A 20949-nucleotide genomic window follows, 5' to 3' on the forward strand; every position below is an offset into this window, starting at 1 on the left:
TAAGGAAACCAAACATGTTTATTTGACTATCCAAAATTTTACATTTATGTTCACTCCTCCATCGAAATTATTGCTTCCCCTTCCTAGCTGTTACTGTTCTGAAAATAAAAAAAAACAAACATAATTATAGTCTTGCATTATTATTTGTTACACATTTTTAAAACTTTTTGTTTTATTGTAATTGACGAGGAATAGGAATTCTAGATTCTTGACTGAGGTGGGATAATATGCAGTCTTTTAGCTCAGATATCTCACAACCCTTATAACATATAATCTGATGATTATGGTTAAACATAATAAGCGAAGCCTGTCTAATCTGACACCTGCTTTCCCTATATCCTATAGCAACAATAATATACAACAGTATCTGACTTTCCTACACCCTGAATAATCTGACCAAACAAGTTGCTCCAACGTGGTGTCGGATTAGACAGGTTTCACAGTATACCAGTGCAATGCTATCATAGCAATCAGATATGTTTTTTATCATATCTATAACATGCGTATGGTCGATCTTTTAGGAAAAAACAGTTATGTTTAAATTGTAGGGAAAACTCACCTTGCTTGTATGTATTTGATGTAACGTTAGACAATGCACATGTCCTTGTGCGAATAAATAGGTCACTTCAAACAGGCATCACAGCTGCGTACATCCCTACATGTAAATGATGGCCGGGTAAGGAAAATATCACTATCCGAGATGTTCAAAAACACTGTTGTACCTCCAAAGGTGTAAAACTAAATGATTGTGCATGCATCTCAACATTGTTAGTCCATTATTTGTCACAGGTGAGTGAACACCTGTGCAATTCCTGAAATGGGATGTCCCATTTCTCAAACAGGGTAAGCAAGGTAGTGAGTAGTGGTATGATGGGTTTTAAGTAGGATAAATTCCTCAAACTGTCCATTATTAGAGAGAATGGATTGTACCTCGCCCTGCGGGCTCGGTACTATCCATTCTCTCTAATAATGGACAGGTTTTCGGAAATTATCCATTACATAGAATCGTACATTTACTGTTTGCAGTCCGCCTTAGGATGCCCCAGTACTTAAAACTCACGGAGACTTGTTAAATATTCACGACTGAAGAAGTTTCGATTGCAGAGAAAAACAGATGGAGACGAATGTGAAGCGTTTAAAACGGATTACAAATCCACAGTGGCCTGGCCTAATTTAACGGAAGTCTATGTACAGTATACATGAATATTTGATGTTATTTAATCACATATCACTCAATGCCGTCATCATCCTGGATAAAAGTACGAACAGTCCACGGCCCGCGAGAACTCTTAAAACCCATACGTACTTGTATTTAACAGATCAGCTTCGACAGCCGCCATATAAACCTGATCTTCTTGTTTAAAGTTCCACAAAACATGTAAGGCATGATAAGTGACTTTCTAATGATAGTTTGCATATAAAATTAAGCAGAACAGATAGTTTTACAGATATTTCGTCTTTTCCATATTGCAAAGTTATTCCCCTTGCGGGTAGGTATCTATTGTGACTTGTAAAGTATACGTCGTTTTCTTAGAAAAAGTATGACGTTACTCTCGCACGACGTCATAATCAATACCTACCTGCAACTGCAGATACCCCAGTAAAATACAAATACAGAATAATAGCAGATTATGTTGGTTGGTGCTTAACGTCCAATTCAAAATTCAAAATGTGTTGCCATTTTAGGACGGCCTCCCCTGCGTATGATATCTTATGTAATATACGCGAGTGATTTAGGAGAAGGCACTTGTGTTCGTGTTGTGTCTTATTGTAATAGTGGATTTTTTGTCTATTTTATAGCGTTATAACTCATCGAAGCATGCCGCCAATAACAACAAGCAAACCAGTCGTCCCTCTCCCTTTATGCGGAGCGCTAAGCTGGGACAGAAACCATCACTTTTAGACAGAACCCAATGAGCCTACTTCACAGTGGCGAACTCAACACGTGTATTGACTGAAGATATGAGACATTTGAAATATTTTGTATAGCTATTGATAACCCGGTACCGAGAGATGGATGTCATCACAAAAACCAATCACATGGGTACGAGATGATTGACGTTAACATACGACCAGTTTTGTGTTTGATGTTAGATACAAGTCGTGACATGGAATTGTAAATGGTACACAAGCAAACTAAACCGATTCTACGTTATATTCCAGTTGTTCCACGGAGTGCTAGATGTTACACAAATAAACCTTAACAAACCTTGTGGTGATTTTAAACGCAGTGCAGACCCATGTCGGATGTAAATGGCGGCTTCCACAGGTAAGATATGTTTTAAAATTTGACAAACATGCAATAACCACGTGACGTTATCTAACATGCACTGCACATTCTGCTTTTACAGAGAGCTATAACGGTATTTACACAATGTTGATCCTACAACCTACCAGCAAATACCATGGTACTATCAGCAGACGACCAAACATCTCCCTACATCTACGATCAGAACGCGGGGTAGCCAGCCATATGATATCGCCTGTCGTGTTTAACGATAACCGACAATCGCCTAATTACAAATCAATTTCTCTCTACAACTACTCCTCCAGTGTTATCAGACGTTTTCTGTTTAATTACACAGAAAAGAAACTCATATAATGATCGGGTTAGTAGACAAAAAATCAATCCCCAGTCTATTACACGAACTCACAGTCGTTCAAGTGATGGTATCTTATCAAAAATGGCTGCACAACATTGATAGATGGAATAATTTCGTCCTTGTAAAAGGCATTTGAAACTGCAAGTTTGATTTAGATAGAAAGTATTTTGGCTTATTAGTTTTCTACGCATGGATGACCGTCCGTCGTACGAATGGAGTTTTGGCATGTCAATAACCATTTTGTTTAGCCATGAAAATAAGATTGGCTAAAATGTTGATGACTGAAATGTGACCCAAAGAGTGAATATATACTTTTGACAGATTGACATAGTTCTATTTAATAAGCTTAAAGGTGGCGTAGATCAATGAAGTAAAACTCTATACATCAGTTATGTTTAGTGTTATTTTCAAGAAAATAACTTATTTTGGCAGTAAAACAATTTTTTCCAGAATTTGAATAGTATCCGACCAACGAAATTCTTCCTAACAACGCGTATGGTTTGTTCGGCACTTGGTATATTCTACAAAAAAGAAGGATTAGGCAAGAGGAATAGCTTCTATAAAATAGTCTACATATATATGTACTCGGCTAGACTGAACAGCGCTGACGTGGTTTTGTGAATGACTGGAGATTTCGGATTTAAGGTTGAATTCTGATCTATACTAATTCGGTTATTTCAATGATTGTTTCTCTTCTCTAGCAGATTACTTTCCAAGCATCAAGTTAATCTTGTTACAGCAACATAGCATTATATGTTAGTTGTGGTTAGACACTATTCCGCTTTGCATCTCAGAAAAATTCTTTTTAGACCAGATATTAGTAATATGGAAAGTCTACCACAGGTTAAGTCTCATTGTTATGCACTGTTCGGCTTTACATTTCATGGGCAGGATCTTAGTTTCAAGACAACTGTAAAACAGGCTTTTGTGTTTTGAAGTTCTACTATACTAGAAGACACAACACCAATATACCACAGTCTCTCAAAACATACACCCTTCCTTACATGACCTTGGCTGTTAATAGGATGGTAAGTAATCAAACAAACAAACAAATTATTCTATACATCTAGGATGCATAATGATAAATCTACTCAATGAATGTTTGATAAAGGCGACTAAATATCGGATCCATTTGGAAAACACATTTAGCGGTAGGCGGAAACTATATGTATCAATTGAGATAATAAAAAAATAAATCGACACAAGATGACAAATAAATGAAAGACATAAAATGAAAAGTGGCGCATCCCACCATAACACTTGTGTACCATCCATAACGAAACATATCTGGTTGTCTGTGACAATGGTACCATTTCTGATGTTGTTTGATCCGAAAGGTCGTTAACCTTCAATCTCACTCACACTAGGCTTGATCGTCCAACGAGAGTTCAATTCAGGCTGTTTGATTTGTCTCACTCGTTCGTCCGAACAGACGAAGACAACGAGACTCGAAAAAATAAAACTTCTAATTCGTATCTCAAAGAAAGATGAGTTTAGGGACAATGATCGCAGAACCAGAAATTGGATTGATTGCTCAGAAGGCCAATTTGAATGTGAACCGACGTATATCACGTACAGATGGCCACCAAAGAAGTGTCATGTTACGCATGACAGTTACGAAGGCCGACTGTCGCGGACTCTGCACATCAAGATTTGGCGGCAAAACAATTTGCAGATTGTTGGTCCGCACGACCACAATCGTGTTTCCATGACGGCAGGCGATCGATCACGAGCAACTTCCCGCGCTGGATTCGTTCGTAGGCCGCCAGACTGGAGAAGGATCTGTCAGGTAGTCAGTGGTCGTCTGCTCGGAGTGCCATTGTTTCGCCTGCGATGTGACGACTGGAATAATACTAAGGATGATCATTTATTATCATCACCAAACATGTGGCAGGTAAGTCAGTTAGTGTTGGACGACATGTTTAAAGTGTGATGACACACATGTCATCGTTAGCACTGGATCGAGTGTACAGGAGCAATGCTATATAATATCACTGTCAAGAATTCCCAGGAATTTAGTAGAAAAAATCAATATATGAATAAGCGATGTTATGACATAGGACAGGTAGATTTACTAATCCCACCTGTACAGAGATAGGACCGGTCTGTACGAACGGTGAGTAACAGGGAAATGTGTTTTATAATACTAGTTATGTTAAATATCTCTCTAATAGCTTCTATAGTTGGAATTTTGTCGTTATGAAATGATGAATTTTTTAAACATTATTTTCCTATTGTTTGTATGGGGATTCTGAGTCGTTCAGTTTGGTATCGGAATTAACTATTCGACAATAGTATGGCTGTGCCCTTACACAGTTAGACAGTAATTACCGGCCGATGTTGAAACCAGATGTCGCGTATTAATTATTCATTTACTCCTCTGTACTTCAAGTTCCACGACTGGCTGGGCACGTGCTGCAGGTAAACAGTGTGGGCAGGTGTAAATCATGTTTGATATCGACTTCCGGTTGAGCAGACACGAATGTTGTCCACATCTCCTATCTCAGTGTTAGATAAATATGTCAACACGGAAAGTTCTGATAACACTCCATATATAACTATAGATTTATAGAACAGGGATGACATTTTATTTCAAAATCTTAAACTGCTCCATGAACTGAACATTCTACATTTGAAATTAGAAAACATTTTTAAAAAGACCCGAGGGTGTTGAATGTTTATGTGTTCAGCTGCCGATGAATAAATGATAGCCTGATGAATAATATCGAGTTTCGTCAGGATAGCAACTTTACTACCGTGCATTGATGATTGATTGAAAGTCTATCGGAAACAACTAAGTCTATCAAGAATAACCAAGATACCTTTATATCTGTGAAACAACATCTGGAAAATGTAAGGAATGTACTTCCTGTATATAATGTATAACTGATGTAGATGACAAGTGACTGATGAGAAAAATGATGAATTATGTATACTTATGAAATGTAATATAGATGATATGTGAACTTAGAATTATGTAGATGAGTATGTATGACTGATGTTGATGATGTATGACTGATGTAGATGATGTATGACTGATGTAGATGATGTATGAATGATGAAGATGATGTATGACTGATGTTGATGGATGATGTATGACTGATGTAGATTATGTATGACTGATGAAGATGATGTATGACTGTAGATGATGTATGACTATTAAAGATGATGTATGACTGATGTAGATGATGTATGACTGATGTAGATGATGTATGACTGTAGATGATGTAAGACTGATGTAGATGATGTATGACTGTAGATGATGTATGACTATTAAAGATGATGTATGACTATAGATGATGTATGACTGTAGATGATGTATGACTGTAGATGATGTATGACTGTAGATGATATATGACTGATGTAGATGATGTATGACTGTAGATGATATATGACTGATGTAGATGATGTATGACTGTAGATGATATATGCCTGATGTAGATGATGTATGACTGTAGATGATATCTGACTGATGTAGATGATGTATGACTGATGTAGATGATGTATGACTGTAGATGATGTATGACTGATGTATATGGTGTATGACTGATGTAGATGATGTATGACTGTAGATGATGTATGACTGATGTAAATGATGTATGACTGTAGATGATGTATGACTGATGTAGTTGATGTATGACTGATGTAGATGATGTATGACTGTAGATGATGTATGACTGTAGATGATGTATGACTGTAGATGATATATGACTGATGTAGATGATGTATGACTGATGTAGATGATGTATGACTGTAGATGATGTATGACTGATGTAGATGATGTATGACTAATGTAGATGATGTATGACTGTAGATGATGTATGACTGATGTAGATGATGTATGACTTATGAAGATGATGTATGACTTATGTAGATGATGTATGACGTATGTAGATAATGAATGACTGGTGTAGATAATGTATGACTAATGTAGATGATGTATGACTGTAGATGATGTAAGACTGATGTATATGGTGTATGACTGATGTAGATGATGTATGACTGTAGATGATGTATGACTGATGTAAATGATGTATGACTGTAGATGATGTATGACTGATGTAGATGATGTATGACTTATGTAGATGATGTATGACGTATGTAGATGATGTATGAATGATGAAGATGATGTATGACTGATGTTGATGGATGATGTATGACTGATGTAGATTATGTATGACTGATGAAGATGATGTATGACTGTAGATGATGTATGACTATTAAAGATGATGTATGACTGATGTAGATGATGTATGACTGATGTAGATGATGTATGACTGTAGATGATGTAAGACTGATGTAGATGATGTAAGACTGATGTAGATGATGTATGACTGTAGATGATGCATGACTATTAAAGATGATGTATGACTATAGATGATGTATGACTGTAGATGATGTATGACTGTAGATGATATGATGTATGATGTAGATGTAGATGATATATGACTGATGTAGATGATGTATGACTGTAGATGATATATGACTGATGTAGATGATGTATGACTGTAGATGATATATGCTGATGTAGATGATGAGTATGACTGTAGATGATATATGACTGATGTAGATGATGTATGACTGATGTATGACTGATGATGATGTATGACTGTAGATGATGTATGACTGATGTAGATGATGTATGACTGATGTAGATGATGTATGACTGATGATGATATGATGAGTGTATGACTGATGTAGATGATGTATGATGTGAGATGTAACTGATGATGATGTATGACTGTATGTATATGATGTAGTTGTGTATGACTGATGTGATGACTGATGTAGATGATGTATGACTGTAGATGATGTATGACTGTAGATGATGTATGATGTGTATGTAGAGTATGATGTGATTATGACTGATGTAGATGATGTATGACTGATGTAGATGATGTATGACTGTAGATGATGTATGACTGATGTAGATGATGTATGACTAATGTAGATGATGTATGACTGTAGATGATGTATGACTGATGTAGATGATGTATGACTTATGAAGATGATGTATGACTTATGTAGATGATGTATGACGTATGTAGATAATGAATGACTGGTGTAGATAATGTATGACTAATGTAGATGATGTATGACTGTAGATGATGTAAGACTGATGTATATGGTGTATGACTGATGTAGATGATGTATGACTGTAGATGATGTATGACTGATGTAAATGATGTATGACTGTAGATGATGTATGACTGATGTAGATGATGTATGACTGATGTAGATGATGTATGACGTATGTAGATAATGAATGACTGGTGTAGATAATGTATGACTAATGTAGATGATGTATGACTGATGTATATGGTGTATGACTGATGTAGATGATGTATGACTGTAGATGATGTATGACTGATGTAAACGATGTTTGACTGTAGATGATGTATGACTGATGTAGATGATGTATGACTGATGTAGATTATGTATGCCTGATGTAGATGATGTATGACTGATGTAGATGATGTATGACTGATGTAGATGATGTATGACTGTAGATGATGATGTATGATGTAGATGATGTATGACTGATGTAGATGATGTATGACTGATGTAGATGATGTATGACTGATGTAGATGATGTATGACTGATGTAGATGATGTATGAATGATGAAGATGATGTATGACTGATATAGATGATGTATGACTGATGTAGATGATGTATTACTATGATGATGAGAATGTATGACTGATGTAGATGATGTATGACTGTAGATGATGTATGACTTATGTAGATGATGTATGACTGTAGATGATGTATGACTGATGTAGATGATGTATGACTGATGTAGATGATGTATGACTGATGTAGATGATGTATGACTGATGTAGATGATGTATGACTGATGAAGATGATGTATGACTGATGTAGATGATGTATGACTGTAGATTATGAATGACTGATGTAGTTGATGTATGACTGTAGATGATGTATGACTAATGTAGATGATGTATGACTGATGTAGATGATGTATGACTGATGTAGATTATGTATGACTATAGATGATATATGACTGTAGATGATATATGACTGTAGATGATGTATGACTGTAGATGATGTGTGACTAATGTAGATGATGTATGACTGTAGATGATGTATGACTGATGTAGATGATGTATGACTGATGTACATGATGTATGACTGTAGATGATGTATGACTGATGTAGATGATGTATGACTGATGTAGATGATGTATGACTGATGTAGATGATGTATGACTGATGTAGATGATGTATGACTGATGTAGATGATGTATGACTGACTGATGTAGATGATGTATGACTGATGTAGATGATGTATGACTGATGTAGATGATGTATGATAGATGATGTGATGAGACTGATGTAGATGATGTATGACTGTATGATGATGATGTAAGATGATGATGTATGATGTGATGTAGATGATGTAGAAGACTGATGTAGATGATGTATGACTGATGTAGATGATGTATGACTGATGTAGATGATGTATGACTGATGTAGATGATGTATGACTGTAGATGATGTATGACTGTGTTGATGTATGATAGTATGTATGACTGTAGATGATGTAGACTGATGTAGATGATGTATGATGATGTGTAGATGATGTATGACTGATGTAGATGATGTATGACGAGATGATGTAGAATGATGATATTAGATGATGATGATATATGACTGTAGATGATGTATGACTGATGTAGATGATGTATGACTGATGTAGATGATGTATGACTGATGTAGATGATGTATGACTGATGTAGATGATGTATGACTGATGTAGATGATGTATGACTGATGTAGATGATGTATGACTGATGTAGATGATGTATGACTGATGTAGATGATGTATGACTGATGTAGATGATGTATGACTGATGTAGATGATGTATGACTGATGTAGATGATGTATGACTGATGTAGATGATGTATGACTATAGATGATATATGACTGTAGATGATATATGACTGTAGATGTATGATGATGATGTATGATGTATGACTAGATGATGTATGACTGATGTAGATGATGTATGACTGATGTAGATGATGTATGACTGATGTAGATGATGTATGACTGATGTAGATGATGTATGACTGATGTAGATGATGTATGACTGATGTAGATGATGTATGACTGATGATGTATGACTGATGTAGATGATGTATGACTGATGTAGATGATGTATGACTGATGTAGATGATGTATGACTGATGTAGATGATGTATGACTGATGTAGATGATGTATGACTGATGTAGATGATGTATGACTGATGTAGATGATGTATGACTGATGTAGATGATGTATGACTGATGTAGATGATGTATGACTGATGTAGATGATGTATGACTGATGTAGATGATGTATGACTGATGTAGATGATGTATGACTGATGTAGATGATGTATGACTGATGTAGATGATGTATGACTGATGTAGATGATGTATGACTGATGTAGATGATGTATGACTGATGTAGATGATGTATGACTGTAGATGATGTATGACTGATGTAGATGATGTATGACTGATGTAGATGATGTATGACTGATGTAGATGATGTATGACTGATGTAGATGATGTATGACTGATGTAGATGATGTATGACTGATGTAGATGATGTATGACTGTAGATGATGTATGACTGATGTAGATGATGTATGACTGATGTAGATGATGTATGACTGATGTAGATGATGTATGACTGTGATGACTGTGTATGATGATGTACTGATGAGATGATGTATGTGATGATGATGATGTAGATGATGTATGACTGATGTAGATGATGTATGACTGATGTAGATGATGTATTGATGTAGATGATGTATGACTGATGTAGATGATGTATGACTGATGTAGATGATGTTGACTGATGTAGATGATGTATGACTGATGTAGATGATGTATGACTGATGTAGATGATGTATGACTGATGTAGATGATGTATGGACTGATTGATGTATGATGTGATATGTATGACTGTGTGATGATTATGATGAGATGATGTATGATGATGTATATGACTATGATGATGTATGACTGATGTATATGGTGTATGACTATTGAAGATGATGTGTGACTATAGATGATGTATGACTGATGTAGATGATGTATGACTGATGTAGATGATGTATGACTGATGTAGATGATGTATGACTGATGTAGATGATGTATGACTGTAGATGATGTATGACTGATGTAGATGATGTATGACTGATGTAGATGATGAATGACTGATGTAGATGATGTATGACTGTAGATGATATATGACTGTAGATTATGAATGACTGATGTAGTTGATGTATGACTGATGTAGATGATGTATGACTGTAGATGATGTATGACTGTAGATGATGTATGACTGTAGATGATGTATGACTGATGTAGATGATGTATGACTGTAGATGATATATGACTGTAGATGATGTATGACTGATGTAGTTGATGTATGACTGATGTAGATGATGTATGACTAGATGATATATGACTGTAGATGATATATGACTGTAGATGATGTATGACTGATGTAGATGATGTATGACTGATGTAGATGATGTATGACTGTAGATGATGTATGACTGATGTAGATGATGTATGACTGATGTAGATGATGTATGACTGATGTAGATGATGTATGACTGATGTAGATGATGTATGACTGTAGATTATGAATGACTGATGTAGTTGATGTATGACTGTAGATGATGTATGACTGTAGATGATGTATGACTGATGTAGATGATGTATGACTGATGTAGATGATGTATGACTGTAGATGATGTATGACTGATGTAGATGATGTATGACTGATGTAGATGATGTATGACTGATGTAGATGATGTATTACTGATGATGAGGATGTATTACTGATGTAGATGATGTATGACTGTAGATGATGTATGACTGATGTAGATGATGTATGACTGTAGATGATGTATGACTGATGTAGATGATGTATGACTGATGTAGATGATGTATGACTGATGTAGATGATGTATGACTGATGTATATGGTGTATGACTGTAGATGATGTATGAGTGATATAAATGATGTAAGAATGATGTAGATGACGTATGACTGTTGGATGTCAATGATTTATTTGCTGATGTAGGCCTACATGGTGACGTCTTCTGTATGTGATAATGAATTGCCAGACTAATGCCTCCTGTAAGAAGTGATGCTGAAGTTGTAGTTGGTGGTGTTGGTAAGATAAGGCTATGTGACATTACTGAACACAACACGAGTCATGTAGATGTATCTGACTTGGTGATGTAACAGATCGGGACATGTTACCAGGATTCTCTTGTTTTTGGTTATCCCTATCAAATTAGCATCTCACGTTTACTGCCAGTCCGGGGTCCCCACGGCACATCAGGAGTTAGGAGATAATGTCTGTAGATGGATGTTCGCCTAGCGTAAATACTGGGATTTGTTGTTATTCCGACATACAGATTCGGACGCGTTGTGTCATATTGATAGCAGTACCATACATCATGGCAGTATCTCAATCTGTGTCATAATGATAGCAGTACCATACATCATGGCAGTATCTCAATCTGTGTCATAATGATAGCAGTACCATACATCATAGCAGTATCTCAATCTGTGTCATAATGATAGCAGTACCATACATCATGGCAGTATCTCAATCTGTGTCATAATGATAGCAGTACCATACATCATAGTAGTATCTCGATCTGTGTCATAATGATAGCAGTACCATACATCATAGTAGTATCTCGATCTGTGTCATAATGATAGCAGTACCATACATCATAGCAGTATCTCAATCTGTGTCATAATGATAGCAGTACCATACATCATGGCAGTATCTCAATCTGTGTCATAATGATAGCAGTACCATACATCATGGCAGTGTCTCGATCTGTGTCATAATGATAGCAGTACCATACATCATGGCAGTGTCTCAATCTGTGTCATAATGATAGCAGTACCATACATCATGGCAGTATCTCAATCTGTGTCATAATGATAGCAGTACCATACATCATGGCAGTATCTCAATCTGGTCATACATCATGGCAGTATCTCAATCTGTGTCATAATGATAGCAGTACCATACATCATGGCAGTGTCTCAATCTGTGTCATAATGATAGCAGTACCATACATCATGGCAGTATCTCAATCTGTGTCATAATGATAGCAGTACCATACATCATGGCAGTATCTCAATCTGTGTCATAATGATAGCAGTACCATACATCATGGCAGTATCTCAATCTGTGTCATAATGATAGCAGTACCATACATCATGGCAGTATCTCAATCTGTGTCATAATGAAAGCAGTACCATACATCATGGCAGTATCTCAATCTGTGTCATATTGATAGCAGTACCATACATAATGGCAGTATCTCAATCTGTCACTCTCCGTACATTGTTCTGTCGTCATCAACAATTCTATTACTGATAACAATGTAAAGTTAGGACATAATGTAAAACACTTGATATGATTAACAGTTTATGGCGTTACCATGGCGTTTTCTCTCCACCAAGAAGTATTAAATCTTAAAGTAATTCAGATGTCTCGAGCTTTTTCTTTGCAAAAAACAAATATTTCAACATTCAACTAAAGTAAAACTAAATTTATGTAAGGAGTTAGGCTGGTAGTCGCAGCTTCAATTGCATGACTGAAGAAACCCCTTAAAATGATACATCCTTTTCTATTTTATCCTACTCTATGTCTCGCATTAGTTTTATTTCAACCTCTCCAAAAAGTTGAGTTTTTGTCTACTTCCTAGTCACAGGTAATAAATAAACTGGTTACTACGACTGCTTAGAGCTACCACAGTGTTTGGAGTGGAAGACATTGTGGTTATGTAATGCATGGATTTGGGGAAAGAAGTGGGATGGAGGGTCTGGTTAAAACCTTGTGGATATAATGTGGTGGTGGGGAAGTTTGTTAGGAAAGGAAACGGAGGGTCTGATTCATACATGCAATATATTGAAGATTTGTCATACAGATACAATAGGCCTAATCGTATGCGCATTCACACTACTTGTGGAAGTCAGTGTTCCGGTGTGTGTATTCTTGCTTAGCAACCACTGCGTTTACGCAAGTGTAAACGATTTCACAGTTGGTAAGGTTATATAGCAAGGAAAAAACAGACATGTAAATAAAACCTTATGGATATAGTTTGGTGATTGTAGTGGTGGTGATGGTGTAGGTGGTGGTGGCTGGGAAGGTTGTTAGGAAAGGAAAAGGAGAACTGGTCTAAAACCTTGTGGATACAATGTTGTGGTGGTGGTGGTGGTGGGGAAAGTTGTTAGGAAAGGGGATGGAAGGTCTAGTTAAAACCTTGTGGATACAATGTGGTGGTGGTGGGGACGTTTGTTAGGAAAGGGAATGGAGGGTCTAGTTAAAACCTTGTGGATACAATGTGGTGGTGGTGGGGACGTTTGTTAGGAAAGGGAATGGAAGGTCTAGTTAAAACCTTGTGGATACAATGTGGTGGTGGTGGGGACGTTTGTTAGGAAAGGGAATGGAGGGTCTAGTTAAAACCTTGTGGATACAATGTGGTGGTGGTGGGGACGTTTGTTAGGAAAGGGAATGGAGGGTCTAGTTAAAACCTTGTGGATACAATGTGGTGGTGGTGGGGACGTTTGTTAGGAAAGGGAATGGAGGGTCTAGTTAAAACCTTGTGGATACAATGTGGTGGTGGTGGGGACGTTTGTTAGTAAAGGGAATGGAGGGTCTGGTTAAAATCTTGTTGATACAATGTGGTGGTGATGGTAGTGGTGATGGTGGTGGGGAAGGTTGTTAGGAAAGGGGATGGAGGGACTGGTTAAAACCTTGTAGATACAATGTGATGGTGGTGATGGTGGTGGTTGTGGGAAGGTTGTTAGGGAAGGGATGGAGGGTCTGGTTAAAACCTTGTGGATACAATGTGGGGGTGGTGGGGAAAATTGTTTGGAAAGGAAGCGGAGGGTCTGGTTGAAACCTTGTAGATACAATGTGGTGGTGGTGGTGATGGTGGTGGTGTTGGGGAAGGTTGTTAGGAATGGGAATGGAGGGTCTGGTTAAAACCTTGTAGATACAATTTGGGGGTGGTGGTGGAGAAATTTGTTAGGAAAGGGAATGGAGGGTCTAGTTAAAACCTTGTGGATACAATGTGGTGGTGGTGATGGTTGTAGTGGCGTGGAAGGTTGTTAGGAAAGGGGATGGAAGGTCTAGTTAAAACCTTGTGGATACAATGTTGTGGTGGTGGGGAAGGTTGTTAGGAAAGGGGATGGAGGGTCTGGTTAAAACCTTATGGATACAATGTGGTGGTGGTGGTGATTATGTGGTGGCGGGGAATGTTGTTAGGAAAGGGGATTGAGGCCCTGGTTAAAACCTTGTAGATACAATGTGATGGTTTTGGGGAAAGTTGTTAGGAAAGGGAATGGAGGCTTTGATTAAAACCTTGTGGATACAATGTGATGGTGGCGGGGAAAGTTGTTTGGAAAGGAAACGGAGGGTCTGGTTAAAACCTTGTAGATACAATGTGGTGATGGTGATGGTGTTGGGGAAGTTGTTAGAAAAGGGAATGAAGGATCTGGTTAAAACCTTGTGGATACAATGTGGTGGTGATGGTGGTGGTGGTGGGGAAGGTTGTTAGGAAAAGGAATGGAGGGTCTGGTTAAAACCTTGTGGATACAATGTGATGGTGGTGGTGGTGGGGATGTTTGTTAGGAAAGGGAATGGAGGGTCTGGTTTAAACCTTGTGGATACAATGTGGTGGTGGTGGGGACGTTTGTTAGGAAAGGGAATGGAGGGTCTTATTAAAACCTTGTGGATACAATGTGATGGTGATGGTAGTGGTGATGGTGGTGGGGAAGGTTGTTAGGAAAGGGGATGGAGGGTCTGGTGAAAACCTTGTGGATACAATGTGGTGGTGGTGGGGACGTTTTTTAGTAAAGGGAATGGAGGGTCTGGTTAAAATCTTGTTGATACAATGTGGTGGTGATGGTAGTGGTGATGGTGGTGGGGAAGGTTGTTAGGAAAGGGGATGGAGGGACTGGTTAAAACCTTGTAGATACAATGTGATGGTGGTGATGGTGGTGATGGTGGTGGTTGTGGGAAGGTTGTTAGGGAAGGGATGGAGGGTCTGGTTAAAACCTTGTGGATACAATGTGGGGGTGGTGGTGGAGAAATTTGTTAGGAAAGGGAATGGAGGGTCTAGTTAAAATCTTGTGGATAAAATATGGTGGTGGTGGGGAAAATTGTTTGGAAAGGAAGCGGAGGGTCTGGTTGAAACCTTGTAGATACAATGTGGTGGTGGTGGTGATGGTGGTGGTGTTGGGGAAGGTTGTTAGGAATGGGAATGGAGGGTCTGGTTAAAACCTTGTAGATACAATTTGGGGGTGGTGGTGGAGAAATTTGTTAGGAAAGGGAATGGAGGGTCTAGTTAAAACCTTGTGGATACAATGTGGTGGTGGTGATGGTTGTAGTGGCGTGGAAGGTTGTTAGGAAAGGGGATGGAAGGTCTAGTTAAAACCTTGTGGATACAATGTTGTGGTGGTGGGGAAGGTTGTTAGGAAAGGGGATGGAGGGTCTGGTTAAAACCTTATGGATACAATGTGGTGGTGGTGGTGATTATGTGGTGGCGGGGAATGTTGTTAGGAAAGGGGATTGAGGCCCTGGTTAAAACCTTGTAGATACAATGTGATGGTTTTGGGGAAAGTTGTTAGGAAAGGGAATGGAGGCTTTGATTAAAACCTTGTGGATACAATGTGATGGTGGCGGGGAAAGTTGTTTGGAAAGGAAACGGAGGGTCTGGTTAAAACCTTGTAGATACAATGTGGTGATGGTGATGGTGTTGGGGAAGTTGTTAGAAAAGGGAATGAAGGATCTGGTTAAAACCTTGTGGATACAATGTGATGGTGGTGGTGGTGGGGATGTTTGTTAGGAAAGGGAATGGAGGGTCTGGTTTAAACCTTGTGGATACAATGTTGTGGTGGTGGGGAAGGTTGTTTGGAAAGGAAACGGAGGGTCTGGTTAAAACCTTGTAGATACAATGTGGTGATGGTGATGGTGTTGGGGAAGTTGTTAGAAAAGGGAATGAAGGATCTGGTTAAAACCTTGTGGATACAATGTGGTGGTGATGGTGGTGGTGGTGGGGAAGGTTGTTAAAAAAGGGAATGAAGGATCTGGTTAAAACCTTGTGGATACAATGTGATGGTGGTGGTGGTGGGGATGTTTGTTAGGAAAGGGAATGGAGGGTCTGGTTTAAACCTTGTGGATACAATGTTGTGGTAGTGGGGAAGGTTGTTAGGAAAGGGGATTGAGGGTCTGGTTAAAACCTTGTGGATACAATGTGATGGTGGCGGGGAAGTTTGTTAGGAAAGGAAACGGAGGGTCTTGTTAAAACCTTGTGGATACAATGTGGTGGTGTTGGTGGTGGTGGTGGTGGGGAAGTTTGTTAGGAAAGGGAATGGAGGGTCTGCTTAAAATCTTGTGGATACAATGTGGTGGTGGTGGGGAAAGTTGTTTGGAAAGGGAATGGAGGGTCTGGTTAAAACCTTGTAGATACAATGTGGTGATGGTGTTGGGGAAGTTGTTAGAAAAGGGAATGGAGGATCTGGTTAAAACCTTGTGGATACAATGTGGTGGTGGTAGTGGTGGTGGGGAAGGTTGTTAGGAAAAGGGATGGAGGGTCTGGTTAAAACCTTGTGGATACAATGTGGTGGTAATGGTGGTGGGGAAGTTTGTAAGGAAGGGAATGGAGGGTCTGGTTTAAACCTTGTGGATACAATGTTGTGGTGGTGGGGAAGGTTGTTAGGAAAGGGGATGGAGGGTCTGGTTAAAACCTTGTGGATACAATGTGGTGGTGGTGGTGGTGGTGGGGAAGTTTGTTAGGAAAGGGAATGGAGGGTCTGCTTAAAACCTTGTGGATACAATGTGGTGGTGGTGGTGGTGGGAATGTTTGTTAGGAAAGGGAATGGAGAGTCTGGTTAAAACCTTGTGGATACAATGTTGTGGTGGTGGTGGTGGTGGGGATGTTTGTTAGGAAAGGGAATGGAGGGTCTTATTAAAACCTTGTGGATACAATGTGATGGTGGTGGGGAAGTTTGTTAGGAAAGGAAGCGGAGGGTCTGGTTAAAACCTTATAGATACAATGTGGTGGTGGTGGTGATGGTGGTGGTGTTGGGGAAGGTTGTTAGGAAAGGGAATGGAGGGTCTGGTTTAAACCTTGTGGATACAATGTGGTGGTGGTGGGGAAGTTTGTTAGGAAAGGGAATAGAAGGTCTAGTTAAAACCTTGTGGATACAATGTGGTGGTGGTAGTGGTGGTGGGGAAGGTTGTTAGGAAAGGGAATGGAGGGTCTGGTGAAAACCTTGTGGATACAATGTGGTGGTGATGATGGTGATGGTAGTGGAGTTGGTTAGGAAAGGGAATGTTCAGCTGAAGACAACTTAAAGTATCTATCATTTGATTTCACATATACCTAAATGATGGACTAATGATCTTCCTTGTGTCTATGTTATTGTTAACTTTAATATCTCCCCCTTCTTAATTGCTTTGAATTTGATTGACTCCTTTCCTGGCTTTATCACCTATTAATGCACATTTTCATATTCCACTTTATTGTGCCGAAGTTAAATTTATTTCTTGTCGTTGTTTTTGTCAAATTTGATTCTGAATTACAATGATAATTACATGCACTTGTTTCTGTTTCATAATTTGTGTTAATTTAAATTCTCTATCTTGACTTGTTTCTCTTTGTGTCATAACCCTACTATCCTAGCGTTAGTGGCTGTTGTCAAAATGAAGTGCTCCATCTTGACGTCTCTCTCTCTGTCTGTGTCTTGTCTATTGATATTACCAATGTTAGTACCGATGTCGTACTCTACCAGGAACACGAGTATTGACTTGTCCATTAGCTACCCACCTCAGTAGTTTATCATCAGCAGTTGTATATTAGTGCCGACAGAACAACACTAACGCCGAACCAGACACTTTCCCGAGGGCACGGAGCACTGCTCGTCCAAGTTTGTGAGGCTGTAGTTCAGCACTGCTCGTCCAAGTTTGTGAGGCTGTAGTTCAGCACTGCTCGTCCAAGTTTGTGAGGCTGTAGTTCAACACTGCTCGTCCAAATTTGTGAGGCTGTAGTTCAGCACTGCTCGTCCAAGTTTGTGAGGCTGAAGTTCAGCATTTCTCGTCCAAGTCTGTGAGGCTGTAGTTCAGCACTGCTCGTCCAAGTTTGTGAGGCAAACGATAAAATTACACACAACACAATCTGTATGAATTTATTGCGGAGTAATTTATCGGTGATCCTAAACTAATACTAATTATTCTCAGACATCCAAGGCACAGTGAACTTTCTTTCGATATTGTTATTAGCTTGACACCTTTGCAGCTTCATCAGATTAACTACACTGGAGCATGTCTTTGTTTTATCGTTTTAACATGTCCATTACTTTTGCCATAGCATTGACAACCAGAAAAGTAATATAACATTCCATACGCCTTTCTGAAGGTCGGTTAAACATGTTAACTTATTGTTAAAATATTGACTACCAAGAAATAAGAAGTTCGGTTCCACGACACCACTTACCAACAATAACAGGTTAATGAAAGAGGACGGGTGTCTGGTCGTTACTAGCGAGAAGACAACCATCCCTTAAACCGTTGTATATTACCGGCAGCCATCCCTTAAACCGTTGTATACTTGGTGTAAGGTACCGGCAGCCATCCCTTAAACCGTTGTATAATTGGTGTAAGGTACCGGCAGCCATCCCTTAAACCGTTGTATAATTGGTGTAAGGTACCTGTGAGCGTGAGTATTTTAAGACACAGCTTATAAACTGAACCGTAAAGCTCGTTTAAATGAATACAATTTGATAATAATGATACTAAGGACGATATTGCATATTGATGTGTTAGATTTATCTCATGAGATCAAATAGAGCAGCAGAATGAGAAGGAAACTATTCTGTAAACGTTTAGGTATTGTGAATTCTCGATCAGATATGCACGAGATATATTCGTGACTGGTTCATGTAAAAATAATCCTCATTTTAGGATGGATTGTTGAAAGGAACGTTAACTTATATTTTTCTACTTGATCTATAGTAGAAGACACGTTCGGATACTTCTCGCTGATAAGTTTTAACTAAAAGACTGATGACATCCGAATGTTTGCTGATTACTTAGTACACAGACTCTCAACTCCTAAATAACTAAGAAACTTCAATTTCCCCAAACTCGTTCGTTGTCCCCCTTTAGATTATCCCCGAGCTGATGGGTTTTCAAGCCCTTTTCATTTCCGATTGAAAGATAGATGTTCGGTTAAGACTCAAAGTTCCTGGGGTAATTGCTTTGTTAAACCTATTAGACGATAGTTCGAAGCTGAATAATTTTCTGTATAAAACCACTATCACACATTTGCTAGTTCATTTCCCCTCCTATCACACGCTGCTATGGACAAAGATGGTAGTGAGACCGTGATTGCTGCCTTCGCTCTCCAAACTGTCGTGTTGCTGACTCAAAAACAGGGGTTGTGCATTTTTGTGTAAGAGATTCAATTATTTTTAACTAAAAACAGGGTAGGTATTTTTGACCCCGGAGATGTTCAATCTCCGATTATCTCTTCTTCATTTGGCTTCGTATACATTAATAATGCCTAGTATGTCTTTGTTTGCTTATGCTTTCATTTCATTCTCTCTATTTCTTTGTTAGTTTCATTCTTTAAGTTGTTCATCGTTTCTTTCCTTTTCTTTCTTTTGTATCTGGTTGCCATATTCCGTAAAGTAATCATGGTTGATTGTGTAACGACGGGGAATTACAATGTCCAGATGAAATAGATCCTTGTTCGTGCTCAACTAACTCAGTCGATTTACGTATTTCAAATGTCTCTTAGATTTAAAGTCTTCAATCTTTAACTGAGATTTAGTACTGGAAGTAAGCCACTTGTTGTGATTGTGTCTTATGAACCTTTACTAATACCACATTATGTGAGACCCCAGACACAGCGTACTAAGACTGAAGCTTGTCACAGATCTGTATTACGTCTGTACTAATACCACATTATGTGAGACCCCAGACACGGCGTACTAAGACTGAAGCTTGTCACAGATCTGTATTACGTCTGTACTAATACCACATTATGTGAGAGCCCAGACACGGCGTACTAAGACTGAAGCTTGTCACAGATCTGTATTACGTCTGTACTAATACCACATTATGTGAGACCCCAGACACAGCGTACTAAGACTGAAGCTTGTCACAGATCTGTATTACGTCTGTACTAATACCTCATTATGTGAGACCCCAGACACGGCGTACTAAGACTGAAGCTTGTCACAGATCTGTATTACGTCTGTACTAATACCACATT

General features: G+C 38.6%; 1 protein-coding gene and 1 long non-coding RNA gene across 5 annotated transcripts in view; one reads left to right on the top strand and one right to left on the bottom strand.

Annotated features, from left to right (window-relative positions):
• On the bottom strand, positions 1-1138 carry LOC138326051 (uncharacterized). The gene is made up of 2 exons (XR_011208861.1): positions 560-1138; positions 1-98 (listed from the first exon to the last, which is right to left on the bottom strand). It is a non-coding gene; the product is annotated as an uncharacterized lncRNA (long non-coding RNA).
• A 971-nt stretch (positions 1139-2109) lies between these two features.
• The window catches only part of LOC138326052 (uncharacterized), a 38966-nt gene continuing 20126 nt past the window's right edge, over positions 2110-20949 (top strand). The window contains exon 1 of one of the 4 annotated variants that reach the window (XM_069272168.1): positions 2110-2269. The gene's annotated coding sequence lies outside the window, so the exon portion shown is untranslated. Of the gene's footprint in view, positions 2270-4305; positions 4498-4656; positions 4720-5160; positions 5457-20949 lie in introns of those variants that run through there. The other 3 variants (XM_069272165.1, XM_069272167.1, XM_069272169.1) reach the window with 3 other exon arrangements.

This window comes from Argopecten irradians, chromosome 6 (assembly GCF_041381155.1).
Source record: "Argopecten irradians isolate NY chromosome 6, Ai_NY, whole genome shotgun sequence".
In the NCBI taxonomy this organism is placed as follows: Eukaryota; Metazoa; Mollusca; class Bivalvia; order Pectinida; family Pectinidae; genus Argopecten; species Argopecten irradians.